This window comes from Dendrobates tinctorius, unplaced genomic scaffold (genome assembly GCF_039654945.1).
Source record: "Dendrobates tinctorius isolate UK_male_01 unplaced genomic scaffold, ASM3965494v1 ptg000114l, whole genome shotgun sequence".
Classification (NCBI taxonomy): domain Eukaryota; kingdom Metazoa; phylum Chordata; class Amphibia; order Anura; family Dendrobatidae; genus Dendrobates; species Dendrobates tinctorius.
This window is the reverse complement of record NW_027361782.1, coordinates 603458-620008: the sequence shown is the minus strand read 5'-3', so window position 1 is coordinate 620008 and position 16551 is coordinate 603458. Positions and strand designations below refer to the sequence as shown.

Sequence of the window (16551 nt, the reverse complement as noted above, 5' to 3'; positions counted from 1 at the left end):
CCTTCCTTTCTAGACATCCAAGGGGGTCACATCACAAACACTGAGTCACCCCAGGCCTGAAGTGATGGACCCACCATGAGACAAAGGGATTTCAAGGAAAATCACCTTTTTTCCCCTAAGTACATCAAATCTTAACAGTCAGTAAAAAAGAAAAGCAAATTCAAGGACTGCAGGGGAGGAGTTAGAAGGGGTTCATCAATTTAAAAAATAAAAAAAAATCCCAAAACCACTGTACACAAAAGGATCAAGAATTACGAATTTTTAACTTGTGTGATCATGTATTGGACATACAGGAGATCTTACTACTCAACTGAGGTCTATCCTTTTGCCCAACAGCAAGGGCAGGCAGACCCCTTGGATCTCTTTTAGGAAACTGACCATCAAGAGGCATTTTGCAATAGATGACAAATCACTAAATCTGGATCACCGTAATCCAGCACACAGAGTCTGATACAGCTGATTTAATTCAACATGTTGAAATCCACTCCAAATCCAAATTTTATCCACATCACCATAAGGATAGTCACATAGAAACCTTTCATCATCTAGTACAGTAAAAACTAGGGTTACAACCCAACAGAATTTATAAAGATAACTAGATGGAGGGCGGTAATGTCACGATGGGGGCAGGCTTTGCAGCGTTGAGAACCTCTCCCCACCCCCATGTGCTCACCCACCTATCCACTCACTCTTTTCCCCATGTACTGACTTCTCCCTTCTGTGCTCTCTTCTTTGACCTGTCTACCCCATGTGCTATCCCCCTTGTCATGTTTCTGCGGTAACTTGAATAGCCGTCCTTTTCTTTGATGGTATATTCTTGATATTTTTTTGATGTTGGCATTGATATTTGCTTTTTAAAGGGGTTTTCCCCACAAACGAAAGTTTATTTTACAAATTGTCTGTGTCTGAACGAGTACAGAACATACTACAGCTCCTGGGCAAGGGAGGAAGCAAAAAGACAATACTGACAAAGCAGGGGATCACAGAGGATTCATTTTGTGAGGTCAAATATTGTTTAAAAACAGTCCGTGAAATATTTTACCTAACAAAATTAATCCTCTGTGATCCTCTGCTGTAATGTCAGTATTGTCTTTTGCTTCCTCCCCTGCCCAGGAGATGTGATATGCTCCGTACATGATCAGACACAGACAATTTTTAAAATGAACTTTCATTCGTGGGAAAACCCTTTAATGTGACCGGCTTCCTCTGCCTGTAGACACGTCGTGCATCTGCCGCCGGGATCAGCCGAATGATTCACTGCACCTGCACGGAATTCTCGCAGACGCAGTAAATCAGACAGCCGCCTTATTTGTGCAGACAGATAGTGGCGGTCACATTAAAACTGCACATGCACTCCTCCTGTACAAAGACGGTGGCGGTCAGTAAATCATTCGGCTGATCCCGGCGGCGTGTTCGCGATGGTGTTCCACTGGTGGTACCATGCAAGAGGCTGCGTACGGCACATACAGCGTGTGTGTGTTGTGCGACGGTGTTCCGTGCAAGAGGCTGGTACCACCAGCAGTTTCCATATTGAGACACCCATCACTTGAGTGTCCCAATATGACGGTCAACGAACTTCCGAATTCTGAGATCCAGACACATCTGGACGGAACAGGAAGTGAAGACATTACAAAGTAATTATATATTAGAACTCTCTTTGGGTGAACATACTGCCATGTAGTGGCTCAAACAGAACTCCCACATTATCATAGGAACAGCAGATAAAGGTGGAGGGGTGGTCGTTCTAAAGAGAGATTATATTAAAGAAGGCTTTAAGATTCTTAATGATAGAGAACACTATGTCAAAAAAACACACAAAAAAAAAAAACACGATACTTCCTCCCACCATCATGCTGAATATATGTTCTATATCTGGTTAGCCAAAAGTCACTTCTCTCTTCTTTGACCTGTCTACCCCATGTGCTATCCCCCTTGTCATGTTTCTGCGGTAACTTGAATAGCCGTCCTTTTCTTTGATGGTATATTCTTGATATTTTTTTGATGTTGGCATTGATATTTGCTTTTTAAAGGGGTTTTCCCCACAAACGAAAGTTTATTTTACAAATTGTCTGTGTCTGAACGAGTACAGAACATACTACAGCTCCTGGGCAAGGGAGGAAGCAAAAAGACAATACTGACAAAGCAGGGGATCACAGAGGATTCATTTTGTGAGGTCAAATATTGTTTAAAAACAGTCCGTGAAATATTTTACCTAACAAAATTAATCCTCTGTGATCCCCTGCTGTAATGTCAGTATTGTCTTTTGCTTCCTCCCCTGCCCAGGAGATGTGATATGCTCCGTACATGATCAGACACAGACAATTTTTAAAATGAACTTTCATTCGTGGGAAAACCCTTTAATGTGACCGGCTTCCTCTGCCTGTAGACACGTCGTGCATCTGCCGCCGGGATCAGCCGAATGATTCACTGCACCTGCACGGAATTCTCGCAGACGCAGTAAATCAGACAGCCGCCTTATTTGTGCAGACAGATAGTGGCGGTCACATTAAAACTGCACATGCACTCCTCCTGTACAAAGACGGTGGCGGTCAGTAAATCATTCGGCTGATCCCGGCGGCGTGTTCGCGATGGTGTTCCACTGGTGGTACCATGCAAGAGGCTGCGTACGGCACATACAGCGTGTGTGTGTTGTGCGACGGTGTTCCGTGCAAGAAGCTGGTACCACCAGCAGTTTTCATATTGAGACACCCATCACTTGAGTGTCCCAATATGACGGTCAACGAACTTCCGAATTCTGAGATCCAGACACATCTGGACGGAACAGGAAGTGAAGACATTACAAAGTAATTATATATTAGAACTCTCTTTGGGTGAACATACTGCCATGTAGTGGCTCAAACAGAACTCCCACATTATCATAGGAACAGCAGATAAAGGTGGAGGGGTGGTCGTTCTAAAGAGAGATTATATTAAAGAAGGCTTTAAGATTCTTAATGATAGAGAACACTATGTCAAAAAAACACACAAAAAAAAAAACACGATACTTCCTCCCACCATCATGCTGAATATATGTTCTATATCTGGTTAGCCAAATGTCACAACTATTTGAATAAAAAAGAAAGTGATTTTTTCCTGACATCAAGAATTCCAGCTGCCATTTTTCGACTACCTGCCAAAGGTATACACAAGAGCCTTACCAATCCCCCCGGTCGAATTATATTGGGAATCCAATCACTCTCAGCCAACATATCCCATTATATTGATCTCTTTCTGAAGTCCTATGTACAACAGCTACTCTCTCATTTGAGAGATTCCACTCATCTTATGGATCTCAAGAAACTCAAATAATCTAAAGGTTTTAGCATTCATGAAATTAGACATAGCAGCCCTTTACTCCAACATATCACACGAACTGGGCTTGAAAGCCGTCCAATAGTATTTAACCCAAGAACCATCAATATCTGATATCCGGTTCAGTTTTTTGCTGAAAGGCACACAGTTTGTATTGGAACATAATGTTTTTTTCTTTCAAATGAGGGGATGTCAAACTGGGTGACTGAAGCTAGGTGCACAACAGGAAGGGGGTGGGGAAGCCCAAACACTAGGAAAAGAGGAAGTAGAGACCCATAGGCAGATCTGACAACACCCTTGTCTCCTCCCCTATCTCCTGTCTGGAGATAATAGGTATTCTTATTGGGTGCATGTGTAGAGAAAAATTAAAGTCCATAAAGACATCTTCGGAGAGGATACACATCACCATCACATTGAACATACGTGGAAATGAAAAGTGTTGACACTTGAACCTGCTTTGAAGTCGGATCTCCTGCTATGAACAGGTAGTTACAGCATTGATCTGCTCAAAGAACCAGACACTAAGCCTAGGATTCGTATATTCAGAGACTGAGAAAAAGTACACTTCCAAGGCAAGAGCTTCCTCTATTCAAAGCACTGATCTCAGACTTTCTGAAGCCAGTGGTCAGAGATGAATATTGGGGTTTAAAACGATCCAATATATTTGGCAGATATACTCGTCCCTTCGCTATGACACTGAAAATAACACATTCACTCACACCATCATAAGGCCATTCTAACACCTCCAACTTAATATCTGCAGATGGAAAATGCTATCCATGCCATGTTAGGTCTCTATAGAAGGAAAAATGGTGACAAGAAACATGCCATTATCTCCAGCCTGTGACCTCCAGGGACAAAGATATCCTGAAAGTTGTGGTTCTTAATCTTCTAACATACCTAGCACATCCCACAACCAGCCCCCATACGAGTTCACCATAATATAGGTCTGGCAATTTTCCAATTTTCTTGTTATCCCTTTTATTATATATGATTGTATATATCATTGTTTTATTCCCATTTTGTGATATCTTTTTTTCCTTTTTTATAAACACTGCCTACCTTTTCATGGTATATAAAATTTAATAGCTGTTCTTCTTGCTCTGTAAACTGCACCTCTGAAGCCAGAGTCCCATTGGCATGTATAAACGATTGTGTGGGCAGCTAGTAGTTCCTTTTGTTATAGTGGAGCCGGAAGTGATTGTATACGGGTGTGATAGATTATACAGTTGTACTCAAAAGTTTACATACCTCGACAGAATTTTTGCTTAGTCTTTTTTCAGAGTATATGAATGATATCACAACTTTTTCTCCACTCAAGGTTAGTGGTTGGGTGAAGCCACTTATTGTCAAACTACTGTGTTTTCTCTTTTTAAATCATAATGACAACCCAAAACATCCAAATGACCCTAATCAAAAGTTCACATACAACATTTAATACCATGTATTGCCCCCTTTACATCAATGACAGCTTGAAGTCTTTTGTGGTAGTTGTGGATGAGGTTGTTTATTTTCTCAGGAGTCATCTGTGTGATCCCTCCGATGCATCTCCTTGACAGTGCATATGTGTATTGTTGGGGTACAGCATGTACAGGTAGAGATACTGCCTAATGGAGGCATGGCAGGATATCAATCCCTTTCCTGGATTCCCGAACATTACATTACTTTTCAGTAGGAGCTCACCCATAACTACATCTGTCACTTTCTACGACGAGGACTTTTGTCTTCTGTAATAGCATTCCTCATCCCCGCATCCTCATAAACCCCAGGTCAGGATCTGATGAATTATAATGGTAAAAATTGATTAAAAGTTTTAAGCGTCTACAGCATTCACAACGCTAATACAATACTAAGGAAATCTTGAAAAGTTGGATAGTTGAGCACCGGCCAGGGCCTATGTGTGTCATAGAACATAAGAACAATCCTTTAGTGCAAAACACATGCAAACCCCCTAGGTCTCACAGTTTCAATGTGTCTGGTACTAGATGTTTAGTGTGGATCACGTGGGCAATGAACCCCTATAGAAGATTCCAGCCGGGACAGAAAGGTGCACAGCTGCCTAAATAAATATATACTAGACAAACATTACACACGATATATTGTACAGTTTCCTGGGAACCGGTCGTGAGAACAGTGGACGTTCTTGTGCCAGATTACACTTTATTTGTTTTGTATGAGGCATGTTATTCGTCACAGATACAAGCTGTAGAGGCCGAGCGCTACCGGCTGTCAGTAGGGAGATCCACCTGAAGAGCAGAGACAGCCATTGCTCCATGTGGATGTAAAGGAGCCTTCCTGGGTCTCTGGTTGGCCAATGGCTTTAACCATATTAAAAAGGAGCCTGTCCGGTCCAATAATGCTATTAACCTGCAAATATAGGGTTAATCTGAGGGTAATAGGGTTATGAAGGAGCCTCGCTGAACGTGTGCCACAGGGAGAAAAGGAACTTTATTACTCCCGGGAACATTCGGCTTTCAGGAATGCTGGCGTGACCAGAGCGACTACTGTCATCACTACCATTACTGAGCGCCGGTTGTGCACGCGCCCCACACTGACTGTTTCATTGTGTTACTGAAGCAGCAACTCCTGAAGAAAAGTAATAACTCCCTGTCCAGTCATTGGTGCAGGGAGCGTTTAGTCGCCGCTCACTACAGCAATTGTGTTGTGATCACTTCGAAGCACTTTGTGAGATAACCAACTCTGTAGCCTATGTATGAGGGGATGGCTTTTAATAAAAGTGTTGGGTGGGGTTATTGCTATCTCACTGTGTATTGAGCTGCCGGTTTAAATTTTATTTTCTCCCTGTAGCCACAGATCCAGTAAAACAGCAAACATGGAAAAATAGCTAGTTTTGTGCACATTACCACTATATCTGAAGGAAAATAACATGCCTGCAGGGGACTGGTTCATGCTGCTTTCAGAGGCTCCATCAGCAATTTTTTCGTATCCATCATACCAGGAAGCAATGTGCCCGTTACTGGTAACAAAGAAGAGCGATATACTGCACAGCGAGGCAATCTACTACAGGAGGGTCTGAGAACAAAAGGTAAAGCAGGTTGGGGCTGTAGATATTGAGCAGAAAGGAGAGACGCACTGCAGGACGGCAGCTGCGACGAGAGACGCACGGCAGCTGCGACGAGAGACGCACGGCAGCTGCGACGAGAGACGCACGGCAGCTGCGACGAGAGACGCACGGCAGCTGCGACGAGAGACGCACGGCAGCATGGCAGCTGCGACGAGAGACGCACGGCAGCATGGCAGCTGCGATGAGAGACGCATGGCAGCTGCGACGAGAGACGCACGGCAGCATGGCAGCTGCGACGAGAGACGCACGGCAGCATGGCAGCTGCGACGAGAGACGCACGGCAGCATGGCAGCTGCGACTAGAGACGCACTGCAGCATGGCAGCTGCGACTAGAGACGCACTGCAGCATGGCAGCTGCGACTAGAGACGCACTGCAGCATGGCAGCTCAGAGGAGAGACGCACTGCAGTATGGCAGCTGCGACGAGAGACGCACGGCAGCATGGCAGCTGCGACGAGAGACGCACGGCAGCATGGCAGCTGCGACTAGAGACGCACTGCAGCATGGCAGCTGCGACTAGAGACGCACTGCAGCATGGCAGCTGCGACTAGAGACGCACTGCAGCATGGCAGCTCAGAGGAGAGACGTACTGCAGTATGGCAGCTGCGACGAAAGACGTACTGCAGTATGGCGGCAGCTGTGAGGAGAGATGTACTGCTGGATGGTTCTGTATACACCGGGCTGAGGGGACAGATGTTTGGTACAGGAGCAGTGGCACGTGCAGTTTCATATCACTGGTTTCTCAGCAGCAAGCATGAAACACAGCTCAGCTCTACACTGCCTAGTTATTAGAAGCTTCCTTGTGAAGGGTACTTGAGCTCTATTAGAACCAAATAAAGATGGAAAACCCACACAGGCAGCTATACTTATGTAGGTTACAGAAGGTCAAGTCAGGCAGGGACTGTATACATTGCACAGAAGCATAAAGGTGAATTCTACATATAAATTAACTTCATGATAACTCAACGGAAGGAGTAGGTGCAAGAAAAACTTTCTTGGACTTTTTCTACCAATAATTATGCCTTTACTGTGCTTTGTGAAATATAATGGGATTCCTGGGATAACCTTTGAAAGGGAACCTGTTAGTCAATTCATTCTGCCCAAACCACTGACAGAATGAATCAGAACCTAGATGCACGATTGTAGCCAGATATGTTTTTGTTCTTTGAAGAGCCCGCCTGGAACCATAGCTGGAACCTGGGCTAATCTGGCTCTGCCCCCGGTGGGTTTGACACGCTCTGCTACAGGAGATGGACACATCTTTTCCTATTTACCCACATGGGAGAGGTGGGAGGTGAACCCAACAAGGGCCACACCAGAACAGTCAAGTTTCTCTAAAGGCTTTTTTAATTTTTGCCACTCGTGGTTTGGGCAGAAAGAATCTAATGAAAGGTTTCATTTAATGTCAATGAAAATAAAGGACAGGAGGGATTTGGGGCAAGTAGGAAGCAAACAGCAATCCACATTTGCAGACATTTCTCTGCCCTCAATAGTATTGTGTTATTGCTGGGTGGAAGGCTATGAAGCTCTATATACCTACATCGTAATGCTGTAATGATCCTGTGGACACTTTCTTTTCCAATAATTTTTATTGAACATATACAAGAAAGGAGGGGAGTGGGAAGGGTAATAACAAGGAGAGGACCAGAAGGTCCAAACAGGCTCTATATAGCGTCTACATTAAACATATAATCTTTTCTAACAGAAGCCAATGACACAAGACACAATTCGTTACAGGCGGCATTTAGAGGCAGCACCCACCCTGCACTACACCATCCTCAGATCAGAGGTTTTATTGTCCATGAATAGGGTCTGGTTCAGCTGCGATATCTGAGTCATGAGCCAGAAGTGCTGGTCAGAGGATTGGGTCTGGGAGAACGTTTCATCTACTTCACATATGGTTACTAGTTAAATAAAAGTGGAATTAAAATTATAGAATTGAAGATTTGGGGGTTTCATGTCAGATGTTGCACTTGTGGGCCAAGATAGTTCTCAACATCTGAGGTGCGATTCAGTGATAATAACCAATTCACGGACTGTGAATCAGAGAAACATATGTGATCTATTATAGATAAGCCGGTTAGACAATCTGGTGAGATATTGATTAAGGCTGTGTGCCCACATTTCACGCAAAAACGCATACATTAAGCATCCCATTCATATAAAGCATTCTGCAATTTTTGTGCACGATGCGTTTTTTTTTCTGCAAAAAAAAAAAAAAGCATTGCGGTAAAAAACGCAGCATTTTCATTAATTTTGCAATAAAAAACGCATTTCCAACTATATTCTATAAGGGTGTGTGCACACGTTGCAGATTCTGCTGTGGAATTTTCTGTGCAGATTTTGCTAAATCTGCAGGTAAAATGACCTGCGTTTTACATGCAGTTTTTGTGCGGATTTCCCCTGCAGTCTTAGGCTAAGTTCACACGTACTTTTTCGCCCTGCGGATTTTTCCGCGCAGAATTGAAGAAATCCGCAGGTCAAATGACCTTCATTTTTCCTGCGGATCTCTTCCATTTTTAATGCGATTTTCTTGTGGTTTTCCCCTGCGGATTTGAAGACTGGGGAGGTGGAAAACCGCACAAAAGAAGTGACATGCTGCGGATTTTGTACCGCAGGAAAACCGCACGGAAAAATCCGCAGCGTCTGCACAGCGGTTTTTTTTTCATTGATTTAAATGCTACTGTACATCACAATGCGGATATGCAACATTTCTGCGCGGTAAAATCCGCTGCGGATCCGCTGGATACCTGCATCGTGTGCACACAGCCTTACACCTGCGGATTTCTATCATGGAGATGTAAAACTGGGGCAGAACTGCACAAAAGAAGTGACATGCTGCAGTTTTAAATCCACCACATCTGTGGGGAAAAATCTGCAGCATGTGCACAGCGTTTTTTGTTTTACATAGCCTTAAATGGTACTGTACATCACGTGCAGTTCTGCAGGGCCAAATCTGCTGCAGAAATGCAGCAGAATCCGCACCGTGTGCACATACCCTGAGAATGTGGATGCTCCGGAAAAAAGTGCAAAAACACACGCAAAAAAACACGTTTTTCCTGGAAATGAGACCGGTTTTTAGTCAGGAATTTTTTGCATACGTGGGTACATGGCCTAAAGGTATGTGCACACGGTGCGGATTCTGCTGCGGTTCCGCAGCGGTTCTGCACCTGCGGCTTCGCAGCAGATTCTGCTGCGTTGTACAGTACCTTTATTTCCTATGGAAATAAAAAAGCTGTGCACATGCTGCGGATTTTTCCGCGCGGTTTTGCTGCGGTTTACAATCCGCAGCATGTCAATTGTTTGGTGCAGAAACGCTGCAGTTTTACACCTCATCCATTATGAGGTATAAAACCGCAGGACTTTTGTCCTGCGGATTTACCTGCGGTTTTCTCTACAAAATCCGCACACCCAAAAAACTACGTGTGCACATAGCCTTAAACGGGGGCGGACATACCGCATGTGCAGCTGCACTGAAGCCCAGATGTGGACGGGGGCACCTGCAGAGCAGCTAAAAACTGAAGTCAATCTGGCCTTTTTATCTGGCCCTGAGGCTCTGGGTGGCCCCTGGCCAGCTTGCCCTCTTGTGCGGCGGGCATGGAGCGATCCCTGCAGCTCCACTGCCTAAAGGAGAAAATTGGAGTGGATCGGAGCTGTAGGGATCCTTCCTGCGCGTGCTTCCTGTCTGACAGCAGCGTGGCTGGATGGCGTCAGTGGTAGAGGTAGTGGTGATAATGGTGGAGGAGAAGGCAATGATGGGATGCAGGAGGACAATGAGGGATGTGGGGGATTGAGATTGGAGGAAGGGGGATTGGGTGGTGGAGAAGGGTGCTAAGCCCTGGATAGCATCCTAACCATCTCACAATTTATTTTGATGCTATTGGGGATATAAAATTTATTGGGGGGTGGGAGAGGAGGCAATAAGGTGCATAGCACCCTTTATAATGAATTGAAAGGTGGAAGAAGAAACTGTCAGGGACTTGTAATAAATTGGGGAGGTGGTAGAGGATGCTCAGCACCTAATAGCGTCTTCTCACATCCCCACTATCCCTTATTATGTACCTTCCTCTCTAGTTATATATGGTGCCAACCTTTATTATATAGCTTTATCTGCTGTTATGCACAGTGCTGTCTCTTATAGTTTGTTCTCGCTTGTTAAGATATAAAATGACTGCTGATGGCGCAGCCGGTGACCAGACGACTAGTCCATCAGCCGCCTTCACTAGAAAAGAAGCTTTCCCAGGCTCCATCAGCCATCATTGCATTATACCTCTAACAAGACAGGACGGTATGTAACAAAGACAGGGCTCTATATAATCCGATATGTAAGGGACGGTGTAAATAACATGAGTTTGGACACACCTTCTCATTCAAAGAGTTTTCTTTATTTTCATGACTATGAAAATTGTAGATTCACTCTGAAGGCATCAAAACTATGAATTAACCCATGTGGAATTACCGTATATAATTAACACAAATGTGTGAAACAACTGAAAATATGTCTTATATTCTAGGTTCTTCAAAGTAGCCACCAGAAATGGTTTTCACTTCACGGGTGTGCCCTGTCAGGTTTAAAAAGTGGGATTTCTTGCCTTATAAATGGTGTTGGGACCATCAGTTGTGTTGTGCAGAAGTCTGGTGGATACACAGCTGATAGTCCTACTGAATAGACTGTTAGAATTTGTATTATGGCAAGAAAAAAGTAGCTAAGTAAAGGAAAACGAGTGGCCATCATTACTTTAAGAAATGAAGGTCAGTCAGTCGGAAAAATTGGGAAAAACTTTGAAGGTGTCCCCAAGTGCAGTGTCAAAAACCATCAAGCGCTACAAAGAAACTGGGTCACATAAGGACCGCCCCAGGAAAGGAAGACCAAGAGTCACCTCTGCTGCGGAGGATAAGTTCATCCGAGTCACCAGCCTCAGAAATCGCAGGTTAACAGCAGCTCAGATTAGAGACCAGGTCAATGCCACAGAGTTCTAGCAGCAGACACATCTCTACAACAACTCTTAAGAGGAGACTTTGTGCAGCAGGCCTTCATGGTAAAATAGCTGCTAGGAAACCACTGCTAAGGACAGGCAACAAGCAGAAGAGACTTGTTTGGGCTAAACACAAGAAATGGACATTAGACTAAAGGAAATCTGTGCTTTGGTCTGATGAGTCCAAAATTTGAGATCTTTGGTTCCAGCCACCGTGTCTTTGTGCGATACAGAAAAGGTTGTACTCTACATGCCTGGTTCCCATCGTGAAGCATGGAGGAGGAGGTGTGATGGTGTTTTCCTGGTGACACTGTTGGGGAGTTATTCAAAATTGAAGGCATACTGAAGCAACATGGCTACCACAACATCTTGCAGCGGCATGCTATTCCATCCGGTTTGCTTTTAGTTGGACCATAATTTATTTTTCAACAGGACAATGACCCCAAACACACCTCCAGGCTGTGTAAGGGCTATTTGACCAGGAAGGAGAGTGATGGGGTGCTACGCCAGATGACCTGGCCTCCACAGTCACCAGACCTGAACCCAATCGAGATGGTTTGGGGTGAGCTGGTCCGCAGAGTGAAAGCAAAAGGGCCAACAAGTGCTAAGCATCTCTGGGAACTCCTTCAAGACTGTTGGAAGACCATTTCCAGTGACTACCTCTTGAAGCTCATCAAGAGAGTGCAAAGCAGTAATCAAAGCAAAAGGTGGCTACTTTGAAGAACCTAGAATATAAGACATATTTTCAGTTGTTTCACACTTTTTTGTTAATTATATAATTCCACATGTGTTAATTCATAGTTTTGAGGCCTTCAGGGTGAATCTACAATTTTCATAGTCATGAAAATAAAGAAAACTCTTTGAATGAGAAGGTGTGTCCAAACTTTTGGTCTGTACTGTATAATATATATATATATATATACACATATACATACACGTGTGTGTACTTTATAATGTGTGTATATATATATACACACACACACGTACGTGTGTGTGTGTGTGTGTGTGTGTGTGTGTGTGTGTGTGTGTGTAAAAATATATATCTGGCAAAAATTAAGAGACCACTGCAAAATTTTCAGCTTGTCTGATTTTTCTCTTTATAGGTATATTTTTTAGTAAAATGTAAATTACTCTTTTATTCTATAAACTACTGACAACATGTCTTGGAATTTCCAAGCACTAAATTTTGTATTTATTTTTCAGAAAATGAGAAATGGTCAAGAGAACAAAACAATGCAGTGCTTGCAGAGCTCAAATAATTCTAAGAAAAAAAGTTCATAATCATTTAGAAACAATACTAATGTTTTAACTCAGGAAGAGTTCAGAAATCAATATTTTGTGGAATACCCATGATTTTTTATCACAGCTTTCATGCGTCTTGGCATGCTTTCCACCACTCTTTCACACTGCTTTTGGGTGACACTTCTGGTACAAAAATTTAAACAGTTCTTCTTTATTTGATGGCTTGAGACTATCCATCTTCCTCTTGATTACATTCCAGAGGTTTTCAATGGGGTTCAGGTCTGGAGATTGGGCTGGCCATGACAGGGATTTGATGTAGTGGTCCTTCATCCACAAACTGATTGACCTAGCTGTGTGGCATGGTGCATTGTCCTGCTGGAAAAAAAAACAGTCTTCAGAGTTGGGGAACATTGCCTGAGCAGAAGGAATCAACTGTTTTTCCAGGATAACCTTGTATGCGGCATGATTCATATGTCCTTCGCAAAGATTAACCTTCCCAATTCCAGCCTTGCTGAAGCATCCCCAGATCATCACCGATCCTCCACCAAATTTCACAGTGGGTGCAAGACACTGTGGCTTGTTCGCCTCTCCAGGTCTCCGTCTCACCATTAGACGACCAGGTGTTGGGAAAAGCTGAAAATTAGACTCATCAGAGAAGATTACCTTACTCCAGTCCTTTATGGTCCAATCCTTAGGGTCTTTGGCAAACTTCAGCCTGGCTCTCCTTTGCTTCTCATTGATGAAAGGCTTTTTTTCTAGCTTTACATGACTTCAGTCCTGCCTCTAGGAGCATGTTACAAACTGTTCTTGCTATGCACTTCACCCCAGCTGCCATTTGCCATTCCTTCTGCAGGTCACTTGATGTCATCCTGCGGCTGCTGAGTGACATTCGAATAAGATGACGGTCATCCCGGTCAGTGGAGAGTCATTTTCGCCCTGTGTCAGTCTGTAGCTTTGTTGTCACCAATGTCTGCTGCTTGACCTCATTGTAATGGACAGCCATCTTAGAAATTTTAAGGATGGAGGAAACATGATGGTCACTGTAACCCTATCCTAGTAAAACCAAAATTGATCCCTTCTTTTCCTCACTCAAGACTTTTCTTTTCAACTTCTTTGCCATGGTTAAAAGTTATTTTTTCATTCCAATTACTTTTGGGATATTACTAGCACTTGTTTTGCCATCCAGCTTGTCCTATTGCAAGAGGATTGTGAACACCACAGCAGGGTCTTTTTTAGGCTGTGTGCACACGCTGCAGATGTTGCTGCGGTTCCGCAGCGGTTTTGGCCGCTGCGGACCCGCAGCAGTTTTTGCTGCGGTGTACAGTACCATGATTCCCTATGGGAATCAAAAACCGCAGTGCAGACGGTGCGGAATTTTCCGCGCGGATTATCTGCGGTTTTCAATCCGCAGAAAGAATTGACATGTCAATTCTTTCTGCGGATTCTCCTGCGGTTTGCCATCTCCTCTATTGAGGAGATGAAAACCCGCAGGGCAAAACCACAGAGCAATCTGCAGGTAAAACCGCAGGTCTTTTGACCTGCGGTTTCACCTGCGGATTTAACAAAATCTGCGCGGATGAATCCACACATAATCCGTAGCGTGTGCACACAGCCTTATACTTTCCTTCGTTAAATAAGATTTGGCTCAGGTGATCACCTAATCAGAAGCACATTAAGTAGAATGAGGTGTACTCTAGTTGGAATTCAACTGACACTGGAATGGAATGGCTGTCAGACATGTAGAAAAGCTGATTTTTATAAAACTGTGCAGTGGTCTCTTTAGGATATGTGCAAACGGTGTGGATCCTCCTGCGGATTTTACTAAATCCGCAGGTCAAATGACCTGCATTTTTCCTGCGGATTTCTTCCTTTTTTTTTTTCCGGTTTTACTGCCGTTTTTGTGCGGTTTTCCACCTGCGGATTTGTAGAATGGAGCAGGAGGAAAACTGCAGCAAAACCGCACAAAAGAAGTCACATGCTGCTTTTTTTTTCCCACGCAAAAAACGCGCGGAAAAATCCGCAGCCGGGTTTTTTTTTTTATAGGCTATAATGGTACTGTACATCACCTGCAAGTTCTGCTGCAGATCCGCAGCGGCAAATCCGCTGCGGATCCGCACCATGTGCACAGACCCTAATTTTTGCCAGAGCTGGCTGGCTGTCTGTCTGTATATATACACACACACACACACACACACACACACACACACACACACACACACTACCGTTCAAAAGTTTAAGGTCACTTAGAAATTTCCTTATTTTTGAAACAAAAGCACAGTTTTTTCCAATGAAGCTAACATTAAATAATTCAGAAATACATTCTATACAGTGTTAATGTGGTAAATGACTATTCTAGCTGCAAACATCTGGTTTGTAATGCAATATATTCATAGGTGTATAGAGGCCCATTTCCAACAACCTTCACTCCAGTGTTCTTATGGTCCTGTTTGCTAACTGTGCAAGAAGGCTAATGAATGGTTAGAATACCCTTGAAAACACTTGTGCAAGTATGTTAGCACAGCTGAAAACAGTTTGGCTGATTAGAGAAGCTATAAACCAGACCTTCCTTTGAGCTAGTTGAGAATCTGGAGCATTACATTTGTTGGTTCCATTAAACTCTCAAAACGACCAGAAAAAAAAGAACTTTCATGTGAATCTCGACAGACTATTCTTGTTCTTCTAAATGAATGCTATTCCAAGCGAGAAATTGCAAAAAAACTGAAGATTTCCTACAACGGTGTGTACTACTCCCTTCAGACGAGAGCACAAACAGACTCTAACCAGAGTAGAAAGAGAAGTCTGAGACCCAGCTGCACAACAAGACAAGTACATTAGAGTCTCTAGTTTGAGAAATCGACACCTCACAGGTCCTCAACTGGCAGCTTTATTAAACAGTACCCGCAAAACGCTTGTGTCAATGTCTACAGTGAAGAGGCGACTCCGGGATGCTGGCCTTCAGAGCAGAGTGGCAAAGAAAAAGCCATATCTGAGACTGGCTAATAAAAGGAAAAGATTAATATGGGCAAAAGAACACAGACATTGGGCAGAGGAAGATTGGTAAAAAGTGTTACGGATAGATGAATCCAAGTTTGAGGTGTTTGGATCACACAGAAGAACATTTGTGAGACACAGAACAACTGAAAAGATGCTGGAAGAGTGCCTGATGCCATCTGTCAAGCATGGTGGAGGTAATGTGATGGTCTGGGGTTGCTTTGGTGCTGGTAAAGTGGGAGATTTGCACAAGGTAAAAGGGATTTTGTATAAGGAAGGCTATCACTCCATTTTGCAACGCCATGCTATACCCTGTAGACAGCACTTGATTGGAGCCAATTTCATCCTACAACACGACAATGACCCAAAGCACACCTCCAAATTACACAAGAACTATTTAGGGAAGAAGCAGGCAGCTGGTATTCTATCTGTAATGGAGTGGCCAGCGCAGTCACCAGATCTCAACCCCATTGAGCTGTTGTTGGAGCAGCTTGACCGTATGGTACGCAAAAAGTGCCCATCAAGCCAAACCAACTTGTGGGAGGGGCTTCTGGAAGCATGGGGTGAAATTTCTCCAGATTACCTCAGCAAATTAACTGCTAGAATGCCAAAGGTCTGCAATGCTGTAATTGCTGCAAAGGGAACATTGGTTAACGAAAGCAAAGTTTGAAGGAGAAAATTTTAAATTAATCTTTTTTTTTTTTTTTCGAACCTTATCAATGTCTGGACTAGATTTTAAATTCATTTGGACACTCATCTGATTAATAAAAGTATGAGTTTCCATGGAAAACACAAAATTGTCTGGGTGACCCCAAACCTTTGAACGGTAGTGTGTGTGCGTATACACACTTTGTTGTCATAAAAGGAATGCGGCCCAGGCACATTTCTTGCTTTTCAAAAGGTGTGTAACTCATTTATACTGAGCACTGAATAGTATATACACAAT

General features: G+C 43.5%; 1 protein-coding gene across 2 annotated transcripts in view; it reads right to left on the bottom strand.

The window, feature by feature from the left end:
- The window catches only part of SYTL4 (synaptotagmin like 4), a 146715-nt gene that overhangs the window by 126582 nt on the left and 3582 nt on the right, over nt 1–16551 (bottom strand). The window contains exon 2 of one of the 2 annotated variants that reach the window (XM_073589829.1): nt 4996–5089. The exons of the other annotated variant lie outside the window; for it this stretch is intronic. The gene's annotated coding sequence lies outside the window, so the exon portion shown is untranslated. The remainder of the gene's footprint in view (nt 1–4995; nt 5090–16551) is intronic. 2 annotated transcript variants of the gene reach the window in all.